The sequence below is a fragment of the Doryrhamphus excisus genome, chromosome 19 (genome assembly GCF_030265055.1).
Source record: "Doryrhamphus excisus isolate RoL2022-K1 chromosome 19, RoL_Dexc_1.0, whole genome shotgun sequence".
NCBI classification, from domain to species: Eukaryota; Metazoa; Chordata; class Actinopteri; order Syngnathiformes; family Syngnathidae; genus Doryrhamphus; species Doryrhamphus excisus.
This window is the reverse complement of record NC_080484.1, coordinates 13655209-13667743: the sequence shown is the minus strand read 5'-3', so window position 1 is coordinate 13667743 and position 12535 is coordinate 13655209. Positions and strand designations below refer to the sequence as shown.

General features: G+C 44.0%; 1 protein-coding gene across 4 annotated transcripts in view; it reads right to left on the bottom strand.

The window, feature by feature from the left end:
• LOC131107463 (MAM domain-containing glycosylphosphatidylinositol anchor protein 2-like) overlaps window positions 1-12535 on the bottom strand; it is a 166612-nt gene that overhangs the window by 126026 nt on the left and 28051 nt on the right. The gene's annotated exons all lie outside the window — the stretch shown is intronic.

Below are 12535 nucleotides of genomic sequence, written 5' to 3'. Positions count from 1 at the left end.
ATTGAACCCTGGTCCTCCTAGCTGTGAGGTCTGTGCGCTAACCACTAGACCACCGTGCCGCCCCCATTTATTTATTTTTTGTTATGTATGTACTTTTACTTGATAGTATTTATTTTATTTACTTAATTGTTCTACTTCTTTCCGCAGTTAGCTTCTGAATTAGTTTTCGCCCCAAAGGCCCCAACCAGTGACGTTACCCCCAAGTTTCTGTCCTTTTAAATAAAAGTTACAGTTAACAAAGAAAATAAAGTTCTGGGAATGTTTGCAAACGACGACAAAACATGGATTTAATGAACCCCCACCCCCCACCCCCCGCCCCAAATAAAAGGCCTGCAGGGCAAAAACGTGGCAATGTCTTCCTAATTGAGTTCATTTCCATTTGGGCTGCTTGTAATTAAGTTTGGGATTTGTAACAACCGTGGAAAAAAACACGATGTTTTATCACAGCGAATGGAAGCACTGCGGGGGTGCGGCCCTACGGGGGGTGGGGGCAGGGGGGGAGCCAACGACGCGTTAGGGCAGGAAATAAAACCTGGCTGAGAAATAGAGCCGGGCTACGTCCCACACAGGATCTTTCTTTTTTAGCTGCGCTCTTTAAAAGCCTCCGCCATGTTGCTCCCCGACGTCAGCGTGGCGTCGGCAGCGGGTGTGAAAGGTTTTGGAGGAGGTTCCGGCACAGATCTTGGAGGAGGACAGATCCCCATGAAGCTAATCCCCCCCCACCGCCCTGTGATCTATGAATGCACCCGCGCTGGTGACAGCGTTGCGTTCGGGCGCCGAGGCTTAAACGCAAAGCGTAGAAGCGCGACTCCCTCGGAAACTCTTGATGGACATCTTCAACGTTTCATAGCCCAGTTTCACTTTGGATCAATCGTCGCCGGCGTGAAATATTTACAATCTTCTTGTTTTTTGAAATATTGAACAGTCAGAGGGGAAGCTGTGATTAAAGGCAAATTACCAAACGATTCCCCTGCAAGATTGCGGATCGTGTGACGGCAGAGCAAACATGGCCGCCGCAGGGGAAGAGTTTGACTGGGAATGACAAACGGGAGAACATCACGTTGAATATTTTAACTCCGATGGCATGGAGGAATGTTTTATTGCTACAAATACAGGAAGTGGCAATTCCCTTGCAAATAATACGGGATGCATCACAACATATCATAGCATGCAAATACCACCTAGTGGTGTTGGGCTGCAGGTGTCTGGTTGGCTATTTTAGCTTTGTTTTTATCCAAAATTTAAATCCTACCCCTCCATCTGGTACTTTTACAATCAGTAACTGTTACATTTGTTCACTTCCTGCTTTCCTAATATAGTTAAAGTGTTTTTTTGTTACGTATTGTTTCTTGAATTGGCTCATCGTTGTGCATTGTTTGACTTCCTTACTCAATCCATTCCATAGTTTGATTCCACATACTGAAATGCTATGGCTAGCATAACGTAGTCCTAGCATAGAAGTGTTGTATATAAATGTACTTCTTCCCTGAGATCATATTTCTTGGATGACATTTTTAGCTAATTGGTTATTTTTAGCCTTATGCATTATTTTAGCTGTTTGAAGATGAACTATATCAGCAAGTTGAAGTATTTGTGATTTTAGAAATAAGGAGTTAGTATGTTCTCTGTAGGCGGCATTATGAATTATCCTTACTGACCTTTTTTGCAGTACATTTATCAAATAAAATCAACTTTATTTGTATAGCACTTTTCCTGCAAAGACATGCAACACAAAGTGCTTTACAGAATTAAAAAATTTCCACAATTAAAAGGAAAAAGCAAAGAAACAAAAGAAAGCCCCTCCTTCCCACCCTCCATACTAGACCCCCCCCCCCCCCCACACACACACACACACCCACACACAATCACACACAGTAGGGAGACATGGCATGGCACTGAGGATCAAGGAAACGCCACCTTTGGGGCCGTCCACACTGGGAAGAGCTGCAGGCCGTGCCATCGGGGGACCAGCACCCGGGCCCCCCGACTCCGACAGACGGGCGAACCCCCACATTAAGGGGAGGAACCCCCAGCCGGCCGGGTCGAAGGGACCCAAGGATGGCAGACCCGACACAGCCCCCAGTGTGGAGGACCCCCCTGAGGAAACACTGGAATTAAAAGCTGAAGAGCATAAAATAGGACTAAAAAGATCAAATTTAGCGAGTGAAGATTGCTTTTATAGTTATTAGCCCATATTTCCACACAATAAGTAAGATATGGTAGAACCAGAGAGCAATAAAGAGTGTGGAGTGATTTATGATTGAGAACAAATTTTGCTTTGTTCGATATTGAAATATTTCTGACCACCTTATGTTGTATATTTGTAATATATGGTTTCCAGCTCATATTTTCATCTATTGTGATCCCCAGAAATTAATTTTCCTTTCAAAACATACTTTGTGTTTCTGCATATTTTGAACCAAATTGTGAAAAACCATCACAGTGTTGCTATGCTGGACAAAGAGGCCACTTTGATCAAGACAATGTATGACAGGGGTGCTCACACTTTTTCAGCATGCGAGCTACTTTTAAAATGACCGAGTCAAAATGATCTACCCACTACAAAAATGCAAAACATCTATTTATTTTCAAATGTATTGAGGATTATTTGTACGTACAATGTATGTTGATGTACCTTACATAACCAAATGAGCCAATATTGCAAAACACACATAATTAACAATTAACATTTTTTGTAATTAACTCCACATTACTCCACATTTCCCTTCTTTGGTACTGCGATGGTAGAATGGCATATGAGGCAAACGCACTTCGAAAAAGACATTGTGAAAAAAAAGTCCACCTCCCATTCCGTATGGAAGTGATATGTTTTTGCCTTTTTACTTGGTCCAGCTCCTTCACTCATTTTAGTGACCATAAACTTTAGCGAGGGCTTAAAATCTGACGCAATTCGCCGACTAGCTTAGCACTTTGCATCGTTGTTTACGCATGAGCGGTGACCTAAAGGTCAAAATTCAGTTGTCATCTGACTGGTTGTCCTGTATGTCAATCAAGTAACGGGGATGGATGATAGGCTGACATCGTAAGTTCGGCTGCACTTAGAGACGTTGTTTGATTTGATTGGTCGCCCGAAGGGCAACATTCAGTTGTCATCTGAATGGCTGCCCTGTATATCAATCAAGTGACGGCATTGATGCTGGGATGATATTTTTTTAATGTCACGCCGCGATCGACCAGTACCACCTCCGCGATCAACCGGTAGATCACGATCGACTTAATGAGCACCCCTGATGTATGATATGCTGTGCTCCGGAATGAGTCCGGAATGGGGGGTTCAAGAGTCTGGCTGCTTTGGTCAAATCTTGAAAGACAAGATTGTGTGATAAAGATAAGACATGATATGCTGTGCTCTGACAAAAACAATACATTTGGACCCCACATGTGCAATCTGTGAGATGACAGGAAGGCTTGGTTGAAGATGAAATGGTTTCATGAAGATGATGCATGATATGCCGCGTTCCCGAGTCTGCGTTCCCGAGCGCCGAGACGTTGCCTGAAGAAAGCTCCACTGGTGCCACTTCTTCTCACTTCCTTCCTGCCTTGCAATCCTCCGTCTTCATTTCAAATGCCTTCTAAAGTTCAGCCGCGGCGAATACGAAGCCTTCGCAGATCTCAATTGGGCTGGCCATTTCCCAATGTTCCACTCATTTAGCGCCTTTTGTTCCGCTCCCGCTGGTGCCGCTCGACGACAAGACAAGACCAAAGGAAAGCGAAACGTGCTTTAAAAAAAAAAGCAAAAAAATGAAAATGACTGAGTAGGATGTTCTAATTCCAAACACAGAGGCCTTTTGTTGGCTTCGCTTCAACCTGTGAATAGGATTTGATTCCCCCACGTGGCGCCGCATTAAAAAGTCTAGCAAGCGGGGATTTAGCACAAGAAGTGGTGTCCAATAACTCTTTGGAAGCTTTATGTTTCACAAAAACCATATTTACTTTGATTTCATGTCCTATTTGACTCTAGTATGCATTGTGTATTATTATTACGGTGCAGTGTACTACTTCGGACTTATTTGGATGAAATATTACCGGCAAGAACAGTACCAAGTGATGAGCTGTATTGTAGTACTGTGTATTTCTAGACATTATTTGGAGAGGAAATGACTTCCTGGAAGCTACCATTTTATCGTCATCAATCAGGGATGAATGAAAAAAAGAAAATGTCTGTTTTTTTCCAGCCTAGGCAACATACTACATGATGAGTGCAGATCTTAAGTATTTAGTAATTATTATTATTTAGTCATAAAGAACGTTTACATCGAATAAACATGAGCAGTATAAAAAATACTAACTCAGATGGGATAAACCTAATTGCTTATTGCAGTCCTGAAGTATAATGACCGGGGGATCAAGAAGCAGCAGTAGTTACTATATTATGTATTTATTCTTGTTTTAATAACAGCTTATTGTTATTGAATTCTGTCTGTAGGATCTGTCATTTATTTTTATTTTTATTTTTATTTTTATTTTTATTTTTATTTTTATTTTTATTTTTATTTTTATTTTTATTAGTAGTCGTCGGTGGGTGATACAAAAAATGCTAAATATGTTTTATATTTATATTTTATATTCTTATTTTTTTGAACATATTTTTATTTTTAAATATAAACAAGGCTGCACGGCGGATGAGTGGTTAGCGCGCAGACCTCACAGCTAGGAGACCCGAGTTCAATCCCGCCCTCGGCCATCTCTGTGTGGAGTTTGCATGTTCTCCCCGTGCATGCGTGGGTTTTCTCCGGGTACTCCGGTTTCCTCCCACATTCCAAAAACATGCTAGGTTAATTAGCCACTCCAAATTGTCCATAGGTATGAATGTGAGTGTGAATGGTTGTTTGTCTATATGTGCCCTGTGATTGGCTGGTGACCCCGCCTCTCACCTGAAGACAGCTGGGATAGGCTCCAGCACCCCCCTGCAATCCTTGTGAGGATAGGCGGTAGAAAATGAATGAATGAAATATAAACAGGTGATTTTTGTCAGCAAAGCTACAATGTAAAATAAAAAAAATATTTATAAATAATTATTTTATGGGAAAAAAAATTTCAGGGGTTGAAATTGCGCAGCAAGTATGAAATTCCAAGACGGCCCCCCGACATAACACGGCCTCCTGATCTTTCAGTGATGAAATATCTTGTATTTTGTCCGTTATTGTCACCTGTGGCCTGTTTTCGCTCGCAGGGCGCCCAGGAAGTCGTCTACAGAAGCGATGAAAGCCGCTCCAACAACAACAGAGCGAACAAGGTGAAGGCCGAGCTCCCGACTCCCCCCGTGGAGGAGCGCCACAACATGTGAACTTCTTGGATGGCTGATCCGAGAGCAGCGGCTTTACAAGCTGCTGTGTTGTCACCCTCTTCTCACATCTCATCAATATTTCATACGCGATACTACGCACCAAATCACGAACCCAGATTGGGACTGAAGGATCCTGCTTGTTTCGGGGGCAGTTTAAAAGTTTTTTGTCATGAAATCCGGCATGCTCGGATCCGAGTTTTGTTGTGATTGGTCTGGGTTTGATGACAGCAAACAGGAATGTAGCATTGGGTATTGGACCACTGTGCTGTGCTGAGTGTGGTAGGTTTCTAGCTCCCTGAAAAACAGATCAACCATTGCTGCCTTACTCTGTTTTAGAGACACAATGCTAACATGGGGCAAAGCCAAGAGGTTTGGAGACCCTTGACAAAGTGTGTCCTCCAGTCGTAACGTTGGAACTCCTAAATATTCAAAAAGGTTGTGTGGGTAACAACGTGGGAACATAAGCGTGACGCAGACTGAATGAAAACATCAGCTAGCCGTGTTCGCTACGTCAGCGTTGACAAATTGCAGCTGTCGGAAACGATGCCTTCTTATTAGCCGCAGAATCCCAGCCAGAAAATGAAGGCCGGGATGATGACAAGATCCTGATTGGACGTATGAGAAATGGTGCTGACGCTACACGAGCGACTGATGAGGAAGGGTTAGCAACCTTCTTATCAGCAGAAGAAGAAGAAGGAGCGTCTTATATGCTGGTACCCCCTTCTGAAAAGGTGATGGACTTCTTTCCTGATTTCTAAATTGGTTTTCATTATCTTTATCAAATTGTTGCGGGCTTGGGTTCGGGTTGGGGTTATGGTTCAGGCTGGTGTTAGGTTTAGGACTTAGAGTTTGGATTAGGGTTGGGGTTATGGTTCAGGGCTAGAGTTTGGGTTCAGGTTGGGGCCTCGGGTTGGGGTTGGGGTTATGGTTCAGGCTGGTGTTAGGTTTAGGACTTAGAGCTTGGATTACGGTTGGGTCTAGGGTTGGGGTTATGGTTCAGGCTGGTGTTAGGTTTAGAGCTAGAGTTTGGGTTATGGTTCAGGCTGGTGTTAGGTTTAGGACTTAGGGCTTGGGTTACGGTTGGGTCTAGGGTTGGGGTTATGGTTCAGGCTGGTGTTAGGTTTAGGGCTTGGGTTAGGGTGATGGTTCAGGCCGGTGTTAGGTTTAGGGCTTAGAGCTTGGGTTAGGGTTGGGGTGATGGTTCAGGCTGGTGTTGGGTTTAGAGCTTTGAGTTTGGGTTAGGGTTGGGCTAGGGTCAGTGTTGGGGTTATGGTTCAGGCTGGTGTTAGGTTTAGGGCTAGAGTTTGGGTTGGGGTTGGGGCCAGAGTTGGGGTTGTGGTTCAGGCGGGTGTTAGGTTTAGGGCTTAGAGTTTGGGTTAGGGTTAGGGTGATGGTTCAAGTTGGTGTTGGGTTTAGGGCTTTGAGTTTGGGTTAGGGTTGGGGCTAGGGTTGGGGTGATGGTTCAGGCCGGTGTTAGGTTTAGGGCTTAGGGTTGGGGTTGTGGGGTTCAGGCTAGGATAAGGGCTACAACTTGGGTTAGGGTCAGGGTTAGAGTTCAGGCTAGGGTTAGGTTTAGGGCTAGGGTTAGTACATTCAGAATGCTACTGCTCGAGTCCTGAGAACAGGTTTTTGGTGACCGTTTCTGGGAGTCCCCAGCAGAGCTGGAAGAAGAAGCTCATTGTGTTTCAGTGGTATGATTTTAGAAGCTAAACGCCACCCAACCGTTTCAAAGTTGGCTCACAAACTGTGCCGCTCGCCACTGGCGCCGATCCGCTTGACCTTCAGCGGGCCGGCCCTGCTGTTTAATGAAGAAATCCATCAGGCTGCCGACGACGCGCGTGGACCTAATGTAGCGTTGAGGAGGCTGCTTGCGTTGCCTGACAGCACGTCCATATTTGTCTCAGGGAATGAAGCCACTAAGATGCAAAGAGATGGGGCTTAGAGGAGAAACGATGACGTGGTCATCTCTGGGAACTGTCTGGTCTCGTCTGTGTGGGCCTCAAAAAGACTCATCCAGTCAAATGGGATTCCGGATATTCCAAAACAAATTCAAATGTTCATAGCCAGAGAAGAAACACACGTGAAATTTCTAATTTAGCGGCCTTATTTGTTTTCGTGCAGACGTGATATGTAACATGACTTTAGTTAATGAGGTGATGGTGATATTCCCTGTAGCTGCCCCCCCCCCTGAACAACAAGGTTTAGAATCCGAGCATCCCAGGAAATCAGCCCTGAGAAATAACCGCATTCATTCATTCATTTTCTACCGCTTATCCTCACGAGGGCAAGGTACACCCTGGACTGGTCGCCAGCCAATCACAGGGCACATATAGACAAACAACCATTCACACTCACATTCATACCTATGGACAATTTGGAGTGGCTAATTAACCTAGCATGTTTTTGGAATGTGGGAGGAAACCGGAGTACCCGGAGAAAACCCACGCATGCACAAGGAGAACATGCAAACTCCACATGAGGTGGGACTGAACTCGGGTCTCCTAGCTGTGAGGTCTGCGTGCTAACCACTCGGACACCGTGCAGCCAGAAATAATGTCTTTGTTTCCAATCAGAAGGTTCCCAGGAGGACATATCGTCCCCCGTATCGTCCCCAGAGTGGTTTTACCACTCTACTCTGTCTTCCTGTATTCACCCCCCCTGCCCCCCCCAACTGAAGCTGCCTTTTGTGCTTCCAGGAAACTTCACGCAAACAAACAGGATCAAGCTGTGTAAAAGAAGAGCTTAAAGATATACTCCTTCAATTAATTCCTTCCACTCTCGTGTCTTCACACACACGCCGCTTCCTTTTTTCCTCCGTCACCAAAAATAAACCAAATCAATCAAATCATATTTGTCATCTATTTGTGGTCCTGGTCAGCTCTGACCTTCTGCTTTGCTTCTGCTGCACTCAAACGCAACAATACAACAATAATACTTCTACTCAGAAAACCCTTTCAAGGGAACTACTTCATGTCTGCACCCCCCCCCACACACACACACACTTTCTATAAAACTGCAGTTTTATTGCCGTAAAGTAGTCCCTCTCTCTTTTGTGCTTTTTGTGGCAACACGGCAGAAGAAATGAGAAAAGACTTCCATCTTTTGTATCGCATACAGAGCACCGACATGGGAAACATTTCCCATGACTCTTATTTTGGAATCAAATCCCACTTCCTGATGCTGTCAGCCCCCACAACAAAGTGGGCAACCTGAATTCTGCCTAGCAACAAGTGAGTACATTTGTATTGTGTAATACAATGGAATAACAAAAATAACTAAATCTTTTTACGATACCGCAGTCGGCCATCTCAGGCCTTGGAAGCGGGGGGGAAACGACCACCAGGAGAACGGGGGGGCTGAGCATGGGGTTGCGTGTTGTGCCGCGAGACGGAGCAGGTGCCTTTAACGGCTTCATTAACCTTTTCGCCTCACTCGGGCGGCTCTTGCCAAAGGTGCAAGCCAAAGATAAGGCAACGGCGTGGAGGAGCTTCTCGCTCATGTCCAACATTCGCAGCAACTACCGGAGATAAAGGACGTCATTGGCCAGCGAGGCTCTACGTGTCCAAACGGGTTACCATTCCGCCAACGAGAAGAAGTGTTTCTTCTGCTGCTGGTTCGGCCGGGTCCAACATGAAACTCAATGAAATAAACTTCTACTTCGGTGTTAAATCCCTCTTTCTCATAACCAAGTTGACATGCGGTGCGCCAGCGTGATACCTGGCGTGGCGCGCCGGGCCGTCAGACCGTGAAATTGAGCAAAGCGAGCCGGTAATGTCCAAAAGGAACGGGTGGAGAGAGGAAAAGCGAGTGAGGGTGGAATCCAAAGAAGAAAGGAGGAGAAACGGTGGCGTTTGGTTTGGATGCAAATAAGCCAACGTGACCTCCAAACATGAACCGGGACCTTGAGGCGCGGCGCTGGCAGCGCTCCTCATCCAGCAGCCTTAATTGTTTAACACTCACTTACTTTCCCGCATGCGACTCAATCGATCACGCTGCTGGAGCTCCACGCCCGCCGGCGGCCCGGCTGCTCACACTGGGACACAACATTAGGTACACCCCAACAAACTACAAATACTCTCAAATTTTACAAGATATTTCTTCATTATTTTATGAATATGCATTCCAATTTTACCTTCCAAAATATTCTTGCATATTTTTAAGTACTTCATTTGTCACTTTTCCTCTTTGTTTTTTTTGTTGACCAAAAAACTATTATAATAATAATTATTATTATATTTATATTACTATTATAAGAATTATTGTTGCATTAATATGTATGTCGTTTCTACCCTTTCCATTTGGTTTTACTTTATAAAAATAACTAGAATATTTAGTTTCATTTTGTGACATGTTTCTCTTGTTGTATTGACCTTTGCGTATTTCTTGTGTACTTCCTGTATCTTGCTATGATGGCATTTTGTTGCGTACTTCCCGTATCTTGCTATGACAGTATTTTCTTGCATACTTCCCGTTTCTTGCTATGATGGTATTTTCTTGTGTATTTCTTCTATTTTGCTATGATAGCACTTTCTTGCGTATTTCTTGTGTACTTCCCCTATCTTGCTATGATAGTATTTTCTTGCGTATTTCTTGTGTACTTCCCCTATTTTGCTATGATAGTATTTTCTTGCGTATTTCTTGTGTACTTCCCCTATTTTGCTATGATAGCAGTTTCTTGCGTATTTCTTGTGTACTTCCTGTATCTTGCTATGATGGTATTTTCTTGCGTATTTCTTGTGTACTTCCCCTATCTTGCAATGATAGTGTTTTCTTGCGTATTTCTTGTGTACTTCCCGTATTTTGCTATGATAGTATTTTCTTGCATACTTCCCGTATCCTGCTATGATGGTATTTTCTTGCGTATTTCTTGTGTACTTCCCGTATTTTGCTATGATAGTATTTTCTTGTGTATTTCTCGTGTACTTCCCCTATTTTGCTATGATAGCACTTTCTTGCGTATTTCTTGTGTACTTCCCGTATCTTGCTATGATAGTGTTTTCTTGCGTATTTCTTGCATACTTCCCCTATCTTGCTATGATAGTATTTTCTTGCATATTTCTTGTGTACTTCCTGTATCTTGCTACGATAGTATTTTCTTGCGTATTTCTTGTGTACTTCCCCTATCTTGCTATGATAGTATTTTCTTGCATATTTCTTGTGTACTTCCTGTCTCTTGCTATGATGGTATTTTCCTGCTTACAGTAGGCAGGGAGGAAGGAAGGAAGGAAAGAAGGAAGGAAAAAAGGAAAGAAGGAAGGAAAAAAGGAAAGAAGGAAGGAAAAAAGGAAAGAAGGAAGGAAGGAAGGAAGTCCATGCATCACGCTCTGTATGATGGATGGCCAAACGTCCCGCCCTCTAATTGAAAGTCAATGGTGTCTATAGATACCTGTCATTAGCCCCCACCCTGCTTCTTTATTTACTTCCAGTGCAGGTCCTAACATTGACCAGAAATATTCGCTTCTGCAGTCACACAGCTAATCTATCTGGCGTCAAAACGGAGCCCGGAGCGGCAGCGCTCCACTTGACTTTAGACACAACATGGAAAAGATGGTGGACGACAACAGCTGCTTTTATAGTCGAAGTCGCCCGCTAACAACGTTGTGGCCTGGGGGGGGTTGTTCTCGAAACATAGATCACCTTAATTGATCCGCTGGGATGCAGCATTTAAGGCTGTAGCACTTTGACCTTTAAGGGAAAATGCCAAACACTTGGCTTGGAATAAGGAGAATAGCATCGCTCTTGTTGCCATGGCAACCCCCATTCGTCCACACCGAGAAGCGCTATTGTGTACTTTTACATACACAATGTGAGGAAGATGGTAGCTTTTTCTGACATTTGGTGCTCTCGGGGCACATATTCATGTGAGGCAGATTTAGGGTGTGTAGCGAAGCCTGAGTGGGTTTTCCACTTATGAAAACCTGGAGGAACAAACAGGAACATTTTCATAATTGACAACATTTAAGACCCCAAAAAGCCTCTTCTGTTCTGAGTGGGACACAAACATTAGCGACACTAGCTTAGCAGGTGCTAATGCTAACACTACACTTACATTTTAATCATGCTAGGTTGGCTTATTTACTGAAGAAAAACAATCAAACTTACAACTGCCTTGTCTGTAGCGACCCTTAAATAGGTGGTAAAGATTTATTTTAAGATGTGTAGAGAAGCCTGGACCTACAAATTCCAAAGCAAGCATTTTAGCACCTTTTTCTGCTGTTTGGTGCTCTATGTACAATGGTGCTGTTGGCACATCATTAAAAAGCACCTTCAAGCGTCCCATCTCCAAACTAAACAAACGCAGGAATGTTTTGAAACATTTCTCCTTCAAAGTGGACCGTATTTTATGATGACCTCCAACGATCCCTGAGTCATCATTAAAGCTCGCCCCCGGGGCTGCCCGCCGGCCGTATTCGTTGTTGGTGACCTCCACCGCTGCACGAACACACACACACACGCAGCATGACGTTCCTCCCCTAGGCTGCCCCCACCGAAGGGAGGTGGCCTGTCGCCGGCGGCAACCAGCACACCGATGTTCAACATCTCCTCAAGTTAAAAGGTCATGTAGCACAGGCACACACATTTTCACCTTGTTTACAGTGTGAACGAGTCCACGGACGCTAACTGCACTGTCTACTGTTTGGACAAAAGTAATGGGACACAAGTGATGGAAATAAAGGGGTGTTTTTGTAGCTAACAACTTCCACTTTGCTGGGAAGGTTCTCTCTAAGGAGTTCAGAAGAGGGCCCTACTATGCAAATGTATGCGTGGAACATATTAACCTTTATGGGCACCACTTGAGACAAAATATGCCCAAGAGTTGCTACAACACTCACTTTAAAGTTCTAAAGTTTCATAAACAAAAAAAACCCTCCTTCCACAGGCTTCGCTACACATCTTAAAATGCAGCCCAAAGCTCTGCTAACTGTCAGTCAGCTACAGGTTGCACCTTTGTTTTTCTTCAGTGTATCAGCTAAGCTAGCACGATGTTGCTGTTAAAATGTGAGTGCAATGTTAGCATTTTTGCCCACAGAGCTACGATATCCTTTTTATGAGCACCAACTGTCATCATATCCTTCACTTCTTTGGTCCATTTTTGAGAGAAGAAGCCCTGAAATTGTAAGTCTATGTTTTGCTATAATAATATGAGCCAATAATATGACCAAGTGGTCACAATACACTCACATTTTAACAGCAACATCATGCTAGGTTAGCTTATTTACTGTAATA